The sequence below is a fragment of the Myotis lucifugus genome, unplaced genomic scaffold, assembly GCF_000147115.1.
Source record: "Myotis lucifugus unplaced genomic scaffold, Myoluc2.0 scaffold_13, whole genome shotgun sequence".
In the NCBI taxonomy this organism is placed as follows: domain Eukaryota; kingdom Metazoa; phylum Chordata; class Mammalia; order Chiroptera; family Vespertilionidae; genus Myotis; species Myotis lucifugus.
The window spans coordinates 2,324,619-2,337,624 of NW_005871061.1; positions in this window are offsets into that span (position 1 = coordinate 2,324,619).

Genomic DNA, 13,006 nt, shown 5'->3' on the forward strand with positions numbered 1-13,006 from the left:
CTAGCCCTTACCCTGGGGCAAGATGGAGGGCCTAGCCCTTACCCTGGGGCAAGATGGAGGGCCTAGCCCTCGCCCTTTCAACCACTTCTTCAAAATAGACTCGCCCAGGCCAAAAACCGACTTCTGCGCATGGGCCACAAAGTTTCGATTGCACTGTACGTGCGTGTCCGCATGTGGTATTTTGTGGAAGAGTCACACTCAAGGGGTCAAAGAGCCTCATGTGGCTCGCAAGCCGAGGTTTGCTGACCACTGTTATAGGCTATTAGGCCAGAAATAGTAAAATAATCTTTGGTTGCTACATTTTTTTCATATATTACATCTGGTTTGTAAGAAAATAACATTGATTTAAATCTGATGTCTTCTCACCATATCCAGTGCTATAACTCTAATAAAGCCATGATCATTTCTCATTTGTAATTTTGCTATTGTCTCTATCTTGTCTTTGTGCTTTACCCTTGACCCTACATTCTAGTCTTAGCACAGCAGCTATTGTAATTTTTTTAAACTTAAGTTTGATCAAACCACTCTCCAACAATTCCACATTTCGCTTAGGGTTTAAACCAAAATAATATCAATGATCTACAAGGCCCTACATAATCTCCACCATCCTTGTGCCATGGTTCTAACTTCATCTCCTACTAGCCTGCTCATGTTATTCAGCTTATTTGATTCTAGCTACATGTGCATCCTTGCTATTATTTTTTTGCTTTTATAATTTAAAAAATACCTCCTATACATTTGGCAGTTTCAATCATTATTCATAATTCACGAGGACAAGGTTTTTTTTATTGAATCAGTGTATATCATCTGAAATCTGCATTCTTTAGTCTGAATTCAGTTACTGGATTCATTAAGTGATATAAGTTAGAAGAACAAGATTCTCACTATTATTTCTTGAATATTTTAGGTGCACATCTGCATGAAGGCCTTTGTCTGATTGTTATATCTGTATGAAAACTCCCTCTCCCCCCACATATATCAACAGGGTCAAATTCTTCACTTCTTCCAACTCTTTATTTAAATGTCATTTTAATCACAAATCCATTTACTCCACTGCCGGAAGCCGGTCCATCCTTGCTGCTTGACACAGTCACTGCAGGAAAGAAACATCTGCACAGCATATGTTTCAAGGGACCTGGCATATATAGCATATTGTTCTTAATATGTTTGCTCTCCTTAGTGCCATGTGTTTTAACCAAGGTCACCTCTCTGAGAAAGGTTGTTTCCCCAGGTGGGGATTTTTCCCTGAGGTTTGGGAGGGGATACAACCCCTTAATTAAGTGCCAGGCGGGTAGTTAAGCTACATAATCTTTACTCCCTGGAATGGAGATAAGAAACGCCCTAACCTTTGTAATAGAAATTGACAGGATTAAAATCGGCTGGTATAAATACGGATGTAACAAGACAATAAAGATCAGCTCCTAACCAGAACTCCGACCAGAACTTTGGCTGGAGATCCTGGCTAGAGGTCCTGACTAGGCTGCTGATCAACTGAAGGCTGTCTTCGTGTCATTCCTTCTTCGTCGACTCTGTCCACACCTTTGGGGACCCCTGGACCCGCTGGGATTGGACCCCAGCACTCCACCTGCACCCCATATTGTTGGCCTCCTTCATAGTTACTTTTTCTTCTTTTTTCATAGTATTTATTACCGCTGTCACTTGTGTAATTTACTTTTAATGTTTATTCTTTGTTGTCTATCTTCCACCAGTAGAATGTAATATCTATGAGAGCAAAGACCTTTGTTTTATAAACCGATACAATATTGAGGCTTAGAATACTATTTGGCATACGGCAGTCATTTGAGTGATAGTTGTTGCATGAATGAAATAATTAATGGTTAGAGAAATGGATTATTGAAAGGATAAGAAGTAGAAGAGAGCAAGGCTAGGTGGGAACTGATTCTGGAATGTAGGGAACTAAAGGAACTTTCTTATTTCTCATTAAGCACTATGATCTTTTCCTTGTTTTTCTCTATATATTTGTGGGAAACCGCCTATTGTCTTCACTAGCAGAGAGGTGTGGACAAGGAACCCGGAAGGCTGGTGATCCTTGAAGCCCTTGCAAAGGTCAGGGCTGTGCACCCATTGTTAGTCCAGACAATGGTAGCTGAAGCAACTTCCCCATTTATTATTATGTAAATCCTTGCTGATGGGCTAGTATGCCTGTTACTGGAAATTGCCTGCCTAAGGGCTATGGGTGTATTCCAAACCTATAAAAGGTTGGCATGGCCTGAGCACCAGTGGAAGTCCTTCCCCTTGAGTTGGACTTACCCGCCTGGCCCCCCCAATATTCCCAAATTATCTCTTGTCTCTTCTTTTTCATTTGTGTGCGGCTCCTCTTCCAGATCCTGAACCCTGAACCATGCGGGACGTGGAGGGAAACATTTACAACATATATTAGTTCCATAATCCATTAAATGGCATTTTGCAGCTTCTAGTACACTTGTATACTAGTTTTGTTATATTTACTATTTACAAGTATAGTAAATAGTTATTTACTATAACTATTTTGTTATAGTTACTCCTAAGTATTTTATTACTTTTATCTTATTATCAATGCAATTTGATGATAATTTAATTTTCATAGTGCTCATTGTTTATGTATAGAAATACAATTATTTTTTGTATTCATCTTATATCCTGGAAACTTGCTAAGCTTGGTTATAACTGAAAATATTTTTATAGACTCCTAGAATTTTCTATACATAAAATCATGTAATTTGTGAATAGAAATAGGTTTTCTTCTTTTCTAATCCCAATGCCTTTTATTTTATTTCAGTAATTGCCCTGGTGAGCATCTTTGTTTGGTTCTTGATCTCAAGGGCAAAGCTTTTAGTCTTTTAGGATGATGTTCACTGTGGGTGTTTCATAAATTTCTTGGATCAGGTTGAAGAAATTTTCTTTAATTTCTAGTTTGTTGAATGTTTTGACTTGGAAAGAGTGTGGGATTATGTCAAATGCTTTTCTGTATGTAGTTTTGACCTTTTATTTTATTAATATGATGTTTTGCATTGATTTTCAAATGTTCTACCAACCTTGCTTTCCTGAAATGAATACTACTTGATCATGTTAATAGTTTTGTATAATCTTTTTTATATGCTGCTGAGTTTGGTTTACTAGTATTTTTGTTTACGGTTTTTGTATCTGTAATCTTAACAAATTTTTATCTCTAGTTGTTTTTTTTAATTAAAATGTCTTTGTATGGTTTGGGTATCAGGCTAATACTGGACTCATAGAATTAGTGGGAAAGTCTTCCCTCCTCTTTATATTTTTTAAAAATTCTAGAAAGATTGGTGCTAATTCTTCTTTATTTTTAGAATTTACCAGTGAGCTCATCTGGTCCAAGGCTTTCTTTACTGGTAGTTTTGTGTGTGTTTTTAATTATTACTAATTCAATCCCTTTACTTATTATAAGCCTACACAGATTTTCTATTTCTTCTTGAGTCTATTTGGTAATATGTGTATTTCTAGGAATTTGTCTATTTTATCTAAGATATATAAATTATTTGCATACAATTACTCATTGTATTCCTGCATAATGCTTTTCCTCTCATAAGGTTGGCAAAAATGACCTCTCTTATTTCTGATTCTAGTAATTTGATCTCTCTCTCTCTCTCTCTCTCTCTCTCAGCTAGTCATAAGCTTCAGGAAAGAAGCAGACCAATGGGGCCTTAATCTGATATACCATACCGCAGATGGTCATGGTCAAATGGTGGGGGCTTTACAGTTCAGGTTGTGCCTGTTTGACTTTAAAATATATAAACACTGGCTGAGGCATGTGTTTGGGGCCTCATGTGGTCCTCAGTTGATGCATGATTATTGTAGAGGCCTTAGTAAGCAGAGTGAGTTGAATCAATATTCAGCTAGTGGTTTAAAAAAAAGTCTTTTTAATTTTTTTCTTTATTGATTAAGAAGAACCATTAAAAAAAGTTCTCATGATAGAGTTTTACATTCAAATTTTTCTTTGTTTTCCTTTAAAAAAACAAAAATCAAAATTGAACTACTAAACAATCATTTATGTTCATTGAAAAATAGGAAAACACACAAAAACAGAAATAAAAATAATGAACACACAAACAAAAAACCAACAGCCTTTCCAGATATCAGCATGTTAGACAACAAAGATTATTGGTTTCTCTTGTGATGTTTTTTACTGTCTTTTAAGCAATTACATTAAGTGAAAGTGTGCTTTAGAGCACTAGTGTGTCTCTTTTTAACTTTAAATTGTTAGTGCCAAACTCATAAGGGCTGGAGTACCACATTTGTTTCTACAAATTATGTTCTTTCTTTGGGTCTAGGAATAATGTTGTGATAGTGGTAAACTTAAATTCATCTGTTTCATCCATAGACTAAATTGATATCTTTCAACCAAATGGTTTTGAGATTACTTAAGATTTATAATTTATTAAATATTGATTATGACTTTAGATTAGAGAAGTAAAAAACTGGATAAAGATAATATGTCATCTAAGGTTGAGGTAGAGAAATAAGGTAATGAAATGATGGAAAACACAGATGTAAGAAAACATTTTTAAAAAACGTACTCCTAGATTTTGTCTATAAGATCAGAGGTATTTAGGAAAATCAAGAAGGAACTAGAGTGATTTTGAAAAGTATATTTGAATTTTAATATCAGAATAGGAGCAGTAAAAGAATGAAAACAAGGCATTTACTTAGAAGAAAGATAAGGCATAGAAGGCTCTATTTTTCTGAAAGGAAAAAAAATGAGATATCAAAGGCCAGATAGAGTAGTTTAAGTAGAAAATGAAGATTGCTCCCTATTAACTTCTTTGAAAATGATATTATTAAAGTGGGGAATATCAAAGTTTTAACTATATAGAAAGAAGTGACTATAACCAAAAAATCTAACAGAGAAAGAGATGAAAGTTCTCAGAAAACAACCAGATGTTATTTTCTAGTAGGGCCCAAGATCCAAGAGATTATAGAAAGATTCAGGTAAAAAAAAAAATCCAGGCAAAAAAGAACAATTGGAGAACAAAATTTATTATAAAGGACAGTTATACAGGAAATAAATGATTAAAGGGAATATGGAGAGAATTGATTGGATAAAAGCAGAAAAACTATAAAATAGTATAAAATAATTATTATGTGAGTTTCAAGGTAGCACATTTCTTTCAGGTGGAAATTTAGTTATAACCTGTGCCATAAAAGAACAAGTGAGAAATTTAATGAATTAGAACTCAAAAATGTACATAAAAAATTAGACATGTTAAAGGGGAGTGAGACAGGACAATGAAAGATCAAGTTCAGACCTGGGTTAGGCATTGGTCTAATGGGAGAATATCTGTTGGGCACTATTATCCAACTCTAAAAGGTGAAGGTGAACATGATTTGTCTGAAGAGTAGATACTTGTGACAGGTCCAGCTCTTAATGATTTTATATCTCTCACTAAGTTGAAATTTAGAACAATATGTTAGCAAAAAAATGTCTGAGTCAGAAATCAAATGGAAAGCAAAAGAAAACATCTAAACCTAATAAAAAGTGCCTACCCTACATGTATCAGAGTTGAAAAGGTACCAAGTTAAGAAACAGGTTTAACTGAGAGTTTCTGAAAAGCATAGAGGCACAACAGAGGGGAGTAAAAAATTCGAAGCATAGTTCACCCTTAAAAGGGAAAAAAGGAAATAGCAGACATAAATGTTACTTATTTCATTTAGCATAATGCTCTCCAGTTCCATCCATGCTGTTGCAAATAGTAAGAACTCCTTCTTTTTTACCGCCATGTAGTATTCCATTGTGTAGATGTACCACAGTTTTTTAATCCACTCATCTATTGATGGGCACTTAGGTTGTTTCCAAATCTTAGCTATGGTGAATTGTGCTGCTATGAACATAGCGGTGCATATATTCGTTCTGATTGGTGTTTCTAGTTTCCTGGGCTATATTCCTAGAAGTGGGATCACTGGGTCAAATGGGAGTTCCATTTTTAGTTTTTTGAGGAAACTCCATACTGTTCTCCACAGTGGCTGCACCAGTCTGCATTCCCACCAGCAGTGCACGAGGGTTCCTTTTTCTCCACATCTTTGCCAGCACTTGTCATTTGTTGATTTGTTGATGATAGCCATTCTGACAGGTGTGAGATGGTACCGCATTGTTGTTTTGATTTGCATCTCTCGGATGATTAGTCATTTGTTGATTTGTTGATGATAGCCATACTGACAGGTGTGAGATGGTACTTCATTGCTGTTTTGATTTGCATCTCTCGGATGATTAGTGACTTTGAACATGTTTTCATATGTCTTTTGGCCTTTCTTCTGTCTTCTTTCAAAAAGTATCTATTTAGGTCCATTGCCCATTTTTTGATTGGGTTGTTTATCTTCCTTTTGTTAAGTTGTATGAGTTCCCTGTCAATGTTGGAGATTAAACCCTTATCGGAGATAACATTGGCAAATATGTTCTCCCATGCAGTGGGTTTTCTTGTTTTGTTGATGGTTTCCTTTGCTGTGTAGAAGCTTTTTATTTTGATGTAGTACCATTTGTTTATTTTCTCTTTAGTTTCCATTGCCCTAGGAGCAGTATCAGTGAAGAAATTGCTTCAGCATATGTCTGAGATTTTGCTGCCTGTGGATTCCTCTAGTATTTTCATGGTTTCCCGTCTTATGTTTAAGTCCTTTATCCATTTTGAGTTTATTTTTGTGTATGGTGTAAGTTGGTGGTCTAGTTTCATTTTTTTGCATGTATCTGTCCAATTTTCCCAACACAATTTATTGAAGAGGCTGTCTTGACTCCATTGTATGTTCATGCCTCCTTTGTAGAATATCAATTGAGCATAGTGGTTTGGGTTGATTTCTGAGTTCTCTATTCTATTCAATTGATCTATATGTCTGTTCTTGTGCTAGTACCAGGCAGTTTTGAGAACAGTGGCTTTGTAATATAGCTTGATATCTGGTATTGAGATCCCACCTATTTTGTTCTTCTTTCTCAGGATTGCTGCAGCTATTCGGGGTCTTTTTTTATTCCAGATGAATTTTTGGAAAGTTTGTTCTAGGTCTGTGAAATATGCCATTGATAATTTAATGGGGAGTGCATTGAATCTATAGATTGCTTTGGGTAGTATGGACATCTTGATGATGTTGATTCTACCAATTCATGAACACGGTATGTTCTTCCATCTGTTTATGTCTTCCTCTATCTCTGTTTTCAGTGTCCTGTAGTTTTCTGCGTATAGGTCTTTTACCTCCTTAGTCAAGTTTATTGCTAGGTATCTTAATTTTTTTGGTGATTATGCTAAGTGAAATAAGCCAGTCAGAGAAAGATAAATATCACATGATCTCACTCATTTGTGGAATATAATGAACAACATAAACTGATGAACAAAAACAGATTCAGGGACAGAGAAGCATCAATCAGACAGTCAAACCTCTGAGGGAAGGTAGTGGAGGGTGGGGGTAAAGGGGAGAGATCAACCAAAGGATTTATATGCTAGCATATAGGCCTAACCAATGGACACAGACAACAGGGGGTGAGGGCATGAGTGGGGGGGGGAATTGGGGGTAATGTGGGGATAAGGACACATATGTAATAACTTAATCAATAAAAATAAATAAAAATAAAACAAATAAAAAAGAAAATTAATGACATAAATAAAAAAATGTACTTATGCCTTGGAAAATTGAAAGGTAGAGAAAAGTATTGACTTAAGGAACACATGAGAGTGTTATTAATCAACCAGAGTCCCAATGCATGAAATTGGTGCAAGGGGCTCGGCCCTCACAGCCCTGGCTTCTTCTGGAAGATCATCCAGAAGGACATCCAGAAGGTTGTTTGGCTGTCAGGTCTAATTAGCATATCACACTTTTATTATTATAGATATTAGATCCCTTTGGGGATAAACTTCAAGTGTCAATATCAGCTCCACTTCATAAATTTGCAGAGGGTGATACTCCAGCTGGAACAAATGTTGGGATAAGCATGATCCCTTCTTTAAGTGAAATATTTCACAAGACTGGTTACTTCCTTAGCAGGAGATAGTGGGATAAAGTACTGTAGCATAGGACTGAAAATGCTGGTTCTGAGGAGATAATGAAGGCAATGTTACTAGGCTGAATCCACTTCCGCTGTAGCACTGGGATATTAAAGGTGTGGGACCAAAGCACAAATGGAAATTAAGAAGTCTGAAATCTATAAAAGAGAATGCTAACTGGGACTGTCACCATTTCAAATGTATAAACTTTTTGAATAACATTCTCTGAGAGATAAACGCCATACTCAGATAGATGTTCTCCCTGTCAATATGTAGTTCCAAAATTAATGTCTGTGGGAGATTTCTCCTCATTGGTTTGAGCTTCACTGGTCATAAACTCCAGTAAACTGACTTGTTGGTATCCTGGAGAAACTTAAACCCAAATCATTTTTTGTTTTGTTATTGCTCCATTACCTCAGATAGCACAAAGTCTCAGCTATGTGAATCTGAATTCTTTTTTTTAATTGAATTTATTAGGGTGGCATTGGTTGACAAAATCAAACAGGTACAACTTGATAAAAACCTCTATACATGCCCTAACCGGTTTGGCTCAGTGGATAGAGCGTCGGCCTGCAGACTGAACAGTCCCAGGTTTGATTCTGGTCAAGGGCATATACATTAACTGCGGGCACATCCCCAGTAGGGGGTGTACAGGAGGCAGCTGACAGATGTTTCTCTCTCATCGATGTTTCTAACTCTCTATCCCTCTCCCTTCCTCTCTGTAAAAAATCAATAAAATATATTTTAACATCTATACACTGCATTGTGCACCCATCTCCCCAAGCAAAGTCTCTTTCCTTCCCCAACCCCTCCTTTGCCCACCTCCACCCAAGGCCCACCACCCCTTCCCTCTGGCCCTCACCACACTGTTGTCTTCATCTATGGGTTATGCATAGATGTTCTTTGGCTAATTCCTTCACCTTCTTTCATCCAGGTCCCCCTGTCCCCTTCCTCTCGCACCTGTCAAACTGTGTCATGTATTCATGCCTCTGTTTCTATTTAGTTTATCAGTTTATTTTGTTCATTAGATTCCATATATGAGTGAAATCGTATGGTACTTGTCTTTCTCTGGCTTATTTCACTTAGCATAATGTTCTGTAGGTCCATCCATGTTGACGTAAAAGATAAGGTGTCCTTCTTTTTCTATAGCCATGCAGTATTCCATTGTGTAAATGTACCACAGGTTTTTTTTATCCACTGATCTACTGATGGGCACTTGGGCTATTTCCAGATCTTGGCTATTTTAAATAATGCTGCTATGAACATAGTGGTGCATATATTCTTTAAAATAAGTGTTTTGGCTTTCTTAGGATGTATTCCTAAAAAGAGATCTCTGGGTCAAAAGGCAGTTCCATATTTAATTTTTTAGGAAACGCCATACTCTTTTCCACAATGGCTGCACCAGTCTGCATTCCCACCAGCAGTGCACGAGGGTTCCCTTTTCTCTACATCCTTGCCAGCACTTATTTTTTGCTGATTTATTGATGACAGCCATTCTAGCAGGTGTGAAACTGCACTCTTTTTTTTAAATGTTTTTTTATTGATGAGAGACAGAAAGAGAGAGAGAGAGAGAGAGAGAGAGAGAGAGAGAGAGAGAGAAACATGGATGAGAAACATAGATTGGCTGCCTCCTGCACGCCCCCTACTGTGGATTGAGCCCACAACCCAGGCATATGGGGAATTGAACCAATGACCTCTTGGTGCAGGGGAAGACACTCAATCCAGAGCCACACGGGCTGGGCAAGTCTGCATTCTTAGAAAAAGGTAGTAATTTATAGAGTTGGCAATATAAATTTTGAGGTCTTGAAGGACCTTCATTCATTCTATTTAGAAAATTCCAAAGCTCTATCTGTTTTTTATTTCCTTGTGAAGTAAATATGCTTGCAAAAAAACAAGTTTTCTAGCCTACTACTCAAGTCCTAAATGTAAAGAGGCCTACTCCTGCAGGGAAAGCAAATTTATATCAGCCACATTCTGCAATATTAGTTTAAGGAATAAAAGTGGTTATATTTTGATTTCCGTCTTTTTTATTCCTTGCCTATCTCTTAATTGAGTTTAAAATTTGGGCAGGAAGATAGCTGTTACATTTCTGAACCCTCTTAAACCACAACAGATGGGAGATTTTGTTGGGATTTGATAGCAAAATATAAAATAGTTAACAACTCAAGGAGAATAAAACATTCCCTCTTATATTATTAATTCAAAAAACACACACACATACTCTTATGTTATATTCACATTTGTATAGAGATTTTGAGGTACTAGGCAATATTAAAAGATGCTTACTTAAAATACTGCTGAATTAGAAGTAAAAGATTCTGGCTTTTATTTCTGCAGCTGCCACTAACTGTCTGGGTTAAATCAGCTAAATTCCATAGTTTTGAATTTCAACAACTTTGAAATGAGTTTAATATTAAGTGATTCCCATGATTTATCTATAGCAGATAACTCATAATAACCCAAAACTGGAATTTACATTAATATCCATTAACAGTAGAGTGGATAAATAAATATTGATGCATACTTTTTGGTGAACATAAGGATGCATTTTTATAGGGTACAGAACTTTGAGTAAAATTTCTGAGTCATAGTGTATGTATACCAGTATATCCATCTTCATAGATATTGTCAAAAGTGTTTTAAAGAGCTTGACTATGACAATATATTCACTTACCAGCAGTCATATATCAGGATATCAGCTATTGATATTCTTGACAACATTTGATATTTTCTACCTTTCTCATTTTAGCCATTCATGTAGTATGTAGAAGTATTTCATTGTGATGCTGACTTGCATTTCCCTGTTGACTGATAAAGTTGAGCACTTTTTTATATCTTGACTAGTGGCCTGGTGCATGGATTTGTGCACATTGAAAGGAAATTAATTAGAAGAAAGGTTCATGTGGCAATTACGTTACTGCAAAAAATTACATGTCAAAATAGTATATATAATATAGTATTATAAAATTAAAATACAAAATATTTTAATATCACTATTCACCCTTTCTCTATAATAGAAGTGTCATAGATTAGATAAAATTAGTAAAATGTAAATAAAATAATATATAAATTGATTAATAAACAACAACATGATATAACAACAAAGACATGATATAAAAACAACAAAAACATGATATAAAAACAACATTGATAAAAACAATGACTGATAAATTGATTAAACATTTATTTTTAAATTTTCAGTGCATGTCATATGTACCGACCAGTCAGTAAGTCCGACGGTTGGACTGATGGACGGTTGGTCACTTAGCCTTTTATATATATAGACTAGAGGCCCGGTGCACAAAAATTTGTGCACTCGGGGGGGTGGGGAGGGGGGTCCCCCAGCCCGGCCTGTGCCCTCTCGCAGTCTGAGACCCCTCGGGAGATAACAACCTGCTGGCTTAGGCCTGCTCCCGGGTGGCAGAGGGCACGCCCAATCCCTAGGTGCAGCCCCTGGTCGGGCTCAGAGCAGGGCCGATTGGGGAGTTGGGGCGCCGCCCCCTGTCATGCACAGAGCAGGGGGGATTGGGAGGTTGTGATGCCACCCTCAGTCACACTCAGGGTAGGGCCGATTGGGGGGTTGGGGCACCGCCCCCTGTCACACTCAAGGCAGGGTTGATGGGGAGGTTGCGGTGCCACCCCCTGTCACACACAGAGCAGGGCCAATCAGGAGGTTTTAGGCGCTGCCCCCTGTCACTCACAGAGCAGGGCCGATCAGGGGGTTGGGGCGCTGCCCCCTGTCACTCACAGAGCAGGGTCCATCAGGGGGGTTGGGGAGCTCCCCCGTGTCATGCACAGAGCAGGGCCGATCAGGGGGTTGAGGAGCTCCCCCCTGTCACTCACAGAGTAGGGCAGATCAGGGGGTAAGGGCGCTGCACCCTGTCACACTCAGGGCAGGGCCAATGGGGAGGTCATGGCTCTACCCTGTCACACACAGAGCAAGGCCCATGGACGGGGGTTGGGGTGCCACCCTCTATCACCCACAGAGCAGGGCCGATCAGGGGGTTGGGGCGCCGCCACTGTCACACTCGGGGCAGGGCCGATGGAGAGGTTATGGCTCTACCCTGTCACACACAGAGCAGGGCACGTGCGGGGGGGCGGGGGGGGCGCCGCACCCCGTCACACACAGAGCAGGGCCGATCAGGGGGTTGGTGCGCTGCACCCTGTCACACACAGAGCCGCAGGGCAATCAGGGGATTGGGGAGCTCCCCCCTGTCAGGAATAGAGCAGGGGGGATAGGGAGGTTGTGGCCCCGCCCCCTGTCACACACAGAGCCGCAGGGCAATCAGGGGGTTTGGGCGCTGCCCCCTGTCACGCTGATCCTGGTGCCGGGAGCCTCGCTGCTCGGCTGATCCCGGTGCCGGGAGGCATATTACCCTTTTGCTATATAGGATAGAGGCCTGGGGGCCGGCTGGTTTGCCCTGAAGGGTGTCCTGGATCAGGGTGGGGGTCCCCACTGGGGTGCCTGGCCAGTCTGGGTAAGGGGCTGAGGGCTGTTTTCCGGAAGTGGGTGACTGAAGCTCCCAACCGCTCCTTGTTTTCTTTTTTTTTTTTTTTATTCTGGGCCAGCTTTAGCTCTGAGGCCTTGCTGCTGAAAACATCAATACAATGTTGCGGTCCGGCTGGCTTTCAGTCCGGCTGGTTTCTGGGGTTTTGTTTAGCTTCTTATTTGCAACATAGTACATAGTTGCTTAGAGTTGCAGCTGAGAGGCCGGCAAGTTAGGCGGGGAACGTTGGAGTCTGCAGTCACTGGAGCAAGCAAGCCTCCCTGTTCGCTTCAGTGCATGGCTGCCGGCCGCCATCTTGGCTGACAGTTAATTTGCATAAGGATATGCTGATTAGCCAATGGGAAGGGTAGCAGTCATACGTTAATTACCATGTTTCTTTTTTATTAGTGTAGATTGGCCTTAAAACCTTTACTTTTAAAACTTCATCTTTTGGCTTATGATTCTAGTATAACTTTTCAAGTTTATTTACTTTTTAATTTTATTTTCTTGTTTAAAGTATTACAAATAGTAGTA